Source organism: Rhinolophus sinicus, chromosome X (assembly GCF_036562045.2).
Source record: "Rhinolophus sinicus isolate RSC01 chromosome X, ASM3656204v1, whole genome shotgun sequence".
Taxonomy (NCBI): Eukaryota; Metazoa; Chordata; class Mammalia; order Chiroptera; family Rhinolophidae; genus Rhinolophus; species Rhinolophus sinicus.
Genome location: NC_133768.1, coordinates 27823656 through 27830740, shown reverse-complemented (window position 1 = coordinate 27830740; position 7085 = coordinate 27823656). Strand labels below are relative to the sequence as shown.

General features: G+C 45.2%; 1 pseudogene; it reads right to left on the bottom strand.

Moving 5' to 3' along the window:
* Positions 1-5608: 5608 nt before the first annotated feature.
* Positions 5609-6389, bottom strand: LOC141569568 (ferritin heavy chain pseudogene; annotated as a pseudogene).
* Positions 6390-7085: the final 696 nt, after the last annotated feature.

Genomic DNA, 7085 nt, shown 5'->3' with positions numbered 1-7085 from the left:
GGCACCTCCAACTCCAGCACAGACAGCTACCAACTGCAGATCACTTTGTGGTGATTACCAGGTGGACCCAGGTTGGGCACAAGCAGCGGCTGACCTGGACCTGCACCAGAGCCCCTCCCAAGAGGCCCCAGAATCAAGACTCCTGGAGGTCAGCTTCACACCACAGCAGAGTACCACCCAATTAGCCCCCAAAACAATACACCCAAAGGGTGGTCTTGGCAGGTACCAGAGCCCCACTAAAGCAAATCCTGCTCTGTGGCGTCAGCACCCACACAACAGCACATCCTTGGTAATCATGGCCAGTCTTCACAGCTAGTCTGCCTGAGGCTCAATCCCACCCACTGACGTGCCAACAGCAATCAAGGCTCAAGTACATCAGGAGGAGACACACAACCCACAGAAGAGACAAACCTGGAGCACTCAGCTCAGGTGACCAGAGAGACTATGCCCCTGGGCCCAACAGAACACCTACAATATAAGGCCACACTGCCAAGACTGGGAGACCTAGCAGATCTACCTAATGGATAGAAGCAAATACAGGAAGGCAGCCAAAATAGAGAAACAAAGAAACATGTCCCAAGTGAAAGAACAAAACAAAACTCCAGAAAAAGAACTAAACAAAATGGAGGCAAGCAATCTACCAGATACAGAGTTCAAAACATTGGTTATAAGGATGCTTAATGACCTTAGAGAAAGAACAGATGAACTCAGTGACAAGTTACACGAAGAGATAGAAATCATGAAAAAGAAACAGTCAAAAATGAAGAATACAATAACCGCAATGAACAATACATTCGATGAAATCAACAGCATTGGATGAAACAGAGGACTGAATCAGCAATTTGGAAGACAAGGTAGCTTAAAACACCCAATTGGAATAGAAGAAAAGAATTTCAAAAAATAAGGATTGTTGAAGAGACCTCTGGGACAACACTAAGTATAACAACATTCACATAATAGTGATAGTGGAAGGAGAAGATAGAGCAAAGGATTAAAAATCTATTTAAAGAAATAATAATGGAAAACTTCCCTAACCTGGGAAAGGAAATAGACATAAAAGCACAGAGAGTCCCAGAAAGATGAATCCGAACAGGCCACACCAAGAAACATCATAATTAAAATGCCAAAGGTTAAAGACAAAGAGAAGAACTTAAAACCAGCAAGAGAAAAGCAGTTAGTTACCTACAAGATAGCAGGATCCAAAACTATTATAATATTCAGGAATCTGTTGCAGTTGTATGCACCAATAACGAAATATCGGAAAGACAAATGAAGAAAACATCCCATTCACAATTGCATAAAGAAAAATACCCAGCAATAAATTTAACCAGGGAAGTAAAGGCATGTGCTTGTAAAATTATAAGAAATTGAAGAAAGAAAGTGAAGAGGATACAAATAAAAGGGAGCACATTCTGTCCTCATGAATACGAAGAATTTATGTTAAAATGTCCATACTACCCAAAGCATGTAGATTCAATGCAATCCGTACCAAAATACCAATGGCATTTTTCACAGACCTAGAACATATCATCCTAAAATTTACATGGAACCACAAAACACCCGAATACCAGGAAATCTTGAGAAAAAAGAACAAGGTTGAAGATATATGAGGTCACACAATTAAGTTAACGAACTGATCCTAGAAAAAGTGCTACACACCTCATTGCTGAAAAGCACTATGGTCACCTTTGAAAGACACCGCTTGGGAAGCTATGCACTGATGCCAGTGCCTAGTCCACCCTTCAAAGCAAATTTGGAACTTTTTCTGGAATGGCCATCAGAACTGTCCCCGTCTTACCCTTGATTTCCTGAATGTCATCAAAATGTCTTTTCAATATTTCATTTATCTTGGGGTAAAGTATATAAATGTCTAACCACTATTTTGTACACCTGAAACTAATATAATATTGAACGTCAAGTGTAATTGAAAGAAATATAAAAAATAAATTTCTGCTGGTCAAAAAGAAAAGAATAAATGCTTCTTGAATCTAATTAAGCAGCCAAAGTGTAGACAAATGAAAGCTGTGGTTAATAAGAGGGGTCAGAATCAACTATTCTTCTTGTTGAGAAGCTTGATTAATTCACTTGTTATTTTCTAGCATGAACAATCATTTATTAATATGATAACACATTTTCCATGTTGAGACAATAGTAGTTTTATTTCATGTTGGTATCTGGCTGGGAATAAAATGGGCACTTTATCCAATTCATTGGCAGTGTCACGAGAGTTAATAACTGAAAGTTGCTGTGGGAACACATTTAAATTTTAAAATCTCCAAGAATTCATCATTAGATATTGCCTCACACGGGCTGTTGTTTGAGACTAGTGCAGTTTTGATTTATAGATTTGCACCAAGCACTTTAAGGCAGCAGAGAAACTTGATAGGTCCTCAGTGGAACCCAGAGAGGATGCGTTGCAATCAGGTGTTCATCCAAAATCAAATAACGGTGTAGGTAATCATGTTGATGATCCCATTGGAGGAAAAAGGTGAAAGTGTAAGATGCTGCACATTAAGCACATTACTCATTATTTATTTATTGAACAATCCTGGACTTTATTAATAAAACCCTTGGTAGCATTGTGGGGACAGAATCCCAGAGAGCAGTTTCCAGGCTCTCAGCATCACGTGGAAAGGTGCTCACTCGGGTAGTAAATGGCCATCAACTGTGTTTGGATGGCCATCAGCTATGACTAGTTGGCCATCAGTTGTTACTGGTTAGCCATTAGCCACTGATATAACTGCCGTGGCTAAGTTAGCAACCGCGGATTGTGGATTGTAGATTGCAGAGAGGTAGATTGCAGTTAGCAAATTGGTTGGCAGGCAGAAAAGTGGACGGCGGAGTGCAGATCGTGTGGCTCCCGCTGCCTGTGTCTCCAACCCAGCAGCCAGCGGGACTACAGTGGTATGACTCCCCTATCTATGGCTCCGTGGGTGTTCCTTTTTGGCCTCACCATATCCTGCGTTCTTATGTGGGGAGAGGGACCAGAGACCCCACATGACACCCCGCATGACAAGCATATATGCCTTATTTTTTTTCTCATAGTTAAGTATCTGAATTGAGAGAAATTTCAGCCTCTTATTTCAATTAAAAAAATGCAGGCACAGACTGCTTTTGACCCAAGGGTGTGTTACTGACCAAAATTCAGGAATCTAGTCTGGAAAATCAAAATGAAGAATTTTTCTGCTGGTGAGATGAATACACAGGTAGAGGGAAGTGAGGAATATAAGCGGCGTAGCCGTTCTCTGTACGTTAAGTGTTGGGAAAAGTATCAATGTAATCATTCCCAGAAAGCCATTGTGGGGGCAGAGCCCCAGAAAGTAGTTTCCAGGCTCTCGGCCTCACATAGAAAGGTGTTGGCTCAGGTAGTAAATGGCCAACTGTGATTGCATGGCCATCAGCTGTGGCTAGTTGGCCGTCAGCTGTAACCAGTGAGCCATTGGCCACTAATATAACTGCTGTGGCTATGCTAGGAGAGAGGGAGAGGAGAAGGAGAAGAGAAAATGGGGGCTAGCAAGAAGATGGCAGCTGGGCTGGCGAGTGTGGATGGCGGTTTGCGGACAGTGTGGATCCAGCCTCCATTGAGAGTATAGAGCCGCCAGCGAGAATATAGTGGTATGACTCCCCTACCTATGGCTCCGTGCATGTTCCTTTTTGGCCTCACCATATCCTGCGTTATGAGGGGAGCGGGACCAGAGACCCCGCAGGCCGCCCCGCACGACAAATGGCGCAGCAAGCAGGGTCTCCAGCACGACAGCCATTCATTTGACAATGGAAATTAGAATCTGAGGGGAAAATACAGTGTCAGCAGCTATCGGTTATGAAACAGAAGGGACAGTGTGATATCTGCCCACTCTCATGGTGAGGACCCTGCCTTACACGTACTGTCCAAAAACTTACTGTGCTAGAACCTTCACAGCAAAGATTCCCGTTTCTCAGAATGACTTGTTAGTGAAAATGAATGAGGTTTAGCTACCAGGTATGTGCTTCTGGAACAGCACAGATGAGATCTCTTAATGTTGTTTCCAAAGCTTTTTTCTTGGCGATACTGTTCTATGAGATTTGATAGAAAAAGGATCCTGCAATTAGAATGTTTGGGAAACACTGAATATTTTATCCCCATGTTATAAATTCACAATGTTTATTTCTTTACATTAAAGACATAAAATTCCTAGTGTAAACAAAAACTGAAAAACAAACAAAATCCAATTAACTTATATTCTTTTTTTCTTTTTTTCTTCACTGAGTTCCTGCTAATATTTTGTGGCATTGGCTGATACTGATCACAGTCTTCCAAAGGCTGGTCTAAGAAATGAAAAACCTGCAAATTAAGAGGAAAACACTTTCAGGTGAGTAGCGATGCCTGTGGTAGGAAGCTTCACTAGCCTATTTCCATCCAGGCACTCGCTTTTATTTTATTCCTTTCACCCTTTCATCTGTTTTCTTTTCAGTACAATCTGTACTAAAGATAAAGAGAAAAGCATCATTTACTGCCCTACAGGAGGTATTTACTCTACTGTAAATAGTTACAGTGGAGCCTGGTAAAGGTGTGGTGTTAATAAGAACACATATTAGCTTAGATTCTCTCCATAGCGAATAACAAAAACTAAATCAAAGTTGGATACATGAAATGCAAAGGCAGAAATAAAGCCAGGCTCAGGAAAGGTCTAGAAAGCAGCCATATCATTTTCAATAATGCAGTCACTGAACTGGTTTTCAACAAAGGCTGTCTTCCTAAGCAAACATTCAGAATCTAGTCTGGAGATTCAAACTGAACTCTGCCTACACCGCCCCTACACAAACATACACACACACACACACACACACACACACACACACACACACGATACAGATGAAGGAAAACACACATAAGTAGATGTTCTATACCTGCAACGTGTAAGCCAGGCATTGGTGACAATGGTAAGTCAGCCCCCTGTCTATGGGAAAGCCAGCCTAAGGCTCATTTGCATTATCAGTGTTGCCCAGTGTTAGCTTGTCAAAGAGATACTCCATCATTGAGACTTCCAAAACCCCCATCTTGCTACCCAGAGTTCACATTAGCATCTACATAATTTAATGGACATAAGCATTTCAGGTAAAGCTGAAGACCCCCTTTATTTTAACCCCTGCCCAATCCCATTCCCATCACTTCTTCTCTAGAGGCACCTGCAATCCTGACTTTCAGGCCATGTTTCAATACTTTTACTAATTCACCTGCACCCACCTTCACTAGGGCCCCACCTTACCCCACCCCCAAATACCACAGTGCTTATAAGGGGAAGATTTCTTTTGTGTTTTCCAGGGTCCCACGGAGTACCTTCTCCCTCCATCCACTCAGATCTGGAGCTGCATGTCGATGTGGCATGGGTCCGTGTACAGACTCCTGGATACGTGTTTTAAAACTTAAAAGGTGAGGGTTTTGCGCGCACACACACAAATCAGTGCAACTGCACACATATTTAGCAACTGACAACTTTATTAAACAAAATGGTAAAATTGGAAGAAAACAACTTAAGTGAACGTTTTGCAAGGGCAATACTGCAATGTGCTTGGTCGGCATGGTGACCAGGGGAAGTCATTCCCTGGCTACGGGGCAGGCAATCCAGGCTCAGTTCTTTTTGTCGCTGTCGCCCAGGGTGAGCTTGTCAAAGAGGCAGTCTGCCAGGCCGGATTCCGGGCTCCGATCTGGCACAGGTTGTTGATGTGGCCCCACAACCCTTTGATGTACTTCACGTGCTCGTGCAGGTAATGACGCTCCAGGTAGTCGCACAGGTGGGCGTCCTTCTTCTCGGTGGCCAGCTGGTGCAGGTCGAGCAGGCTCTGGTTCAGGGTTCTGTCCAGGTGCAAGGTGCTTTTCAAGGCCTTCAGGCCGTTCTCCCGCGGTTGCAGTCTGGCTTCCTGATACCACGCAGGCGGATGTGCCCCGCCCCCCGCCCCCCCCCACCCCCCGCGCAGATTCTGCGGCCGCATCAGCTTCTCCACGTGCTCCCTGGCCTCCCCGGACTGCCGCAGGAAGGAGGGGGCGAAGTGCGTCAAGGCCGGGTCCTGGCGGTCCAAGTAGAAGGACAGGCACAGGTACATGGAGGAGGCGTAGAGCGCGGGTTGATCTGGTTGTTGATGGCGGCCTCTCAGTTGGGATGGTAGCTCTGCTGCACTTGCGAGGGCAGCCCGGTGGGTGCAGGCGCCATGGGTGGCAGCACAGGCACCACGGGTGACAGCACAGGTGCCACGGGTGGCATTACAGACACCATGCCTGGCAGCACAGGCAACATGTCTGGTGGCACCGGCCCTCCGAAATTGAAGGCCAAGAAGTCATGGGGAGGGGGGCTGTGGAGCGGGCGGCGGCGGGGGCCACGGCGGTGGCTTTTATGGCCTCCGAGATTCCCCATGGTGGTAGACGAGGGTGGCCAGAGGCTGAGTCAGCAGTGGCGATGGCGGGTACCTCGGGGGCTCCCCGATGGACTAGGATGGCGGCTGGAGGAGCTCGGGCTCCAGGGCCAGGCAGCGAGCAGAGGTGTGACCGTTGGACGTGACCTTTACCCCCAGAAGTGATGGGGCCAGGGGGGAGGAGGGAGGCCAGAGTGGGCGGCGTACCATCAACGTGTTCCAGGTTCCATCCCAGCCTGGGGGAGGAGGGCGACTCAGTGCTGAGTACCTGGCATATATAATATTTTCAAATGTTATTTATGTGTATAAGTGCACCTCGTTTGACTTAATCACCTGCATGATTTTTTGAGCAACTTATTTGAATATTTTCCTAATGTGATTGTTTCATTAAATTAGCACGTTTGTAGTATCATTGGTTATGTTTAATATCACAAAGCTTTATTTGAGTGACCAACCTCCACACTAATGACAGTTCTGACAGCCTCCTCCCTCAGTTCCCAATCCTTGTTAACTCCAGTGATCTCCAGTTTTCTCCTTCTACTCATGATCAATTTCATACTTCTCAGAGGCCAGAGCACCGCCTCCAAATTCTCAGTGATCTTTCCACCTCTCCATCTTTCCCAGACGAAAACAAAAACGAGCACAAAACTCCCATCGTCCCCCTTTATTATCTCAAGTAAATACATGCAAGATATTGC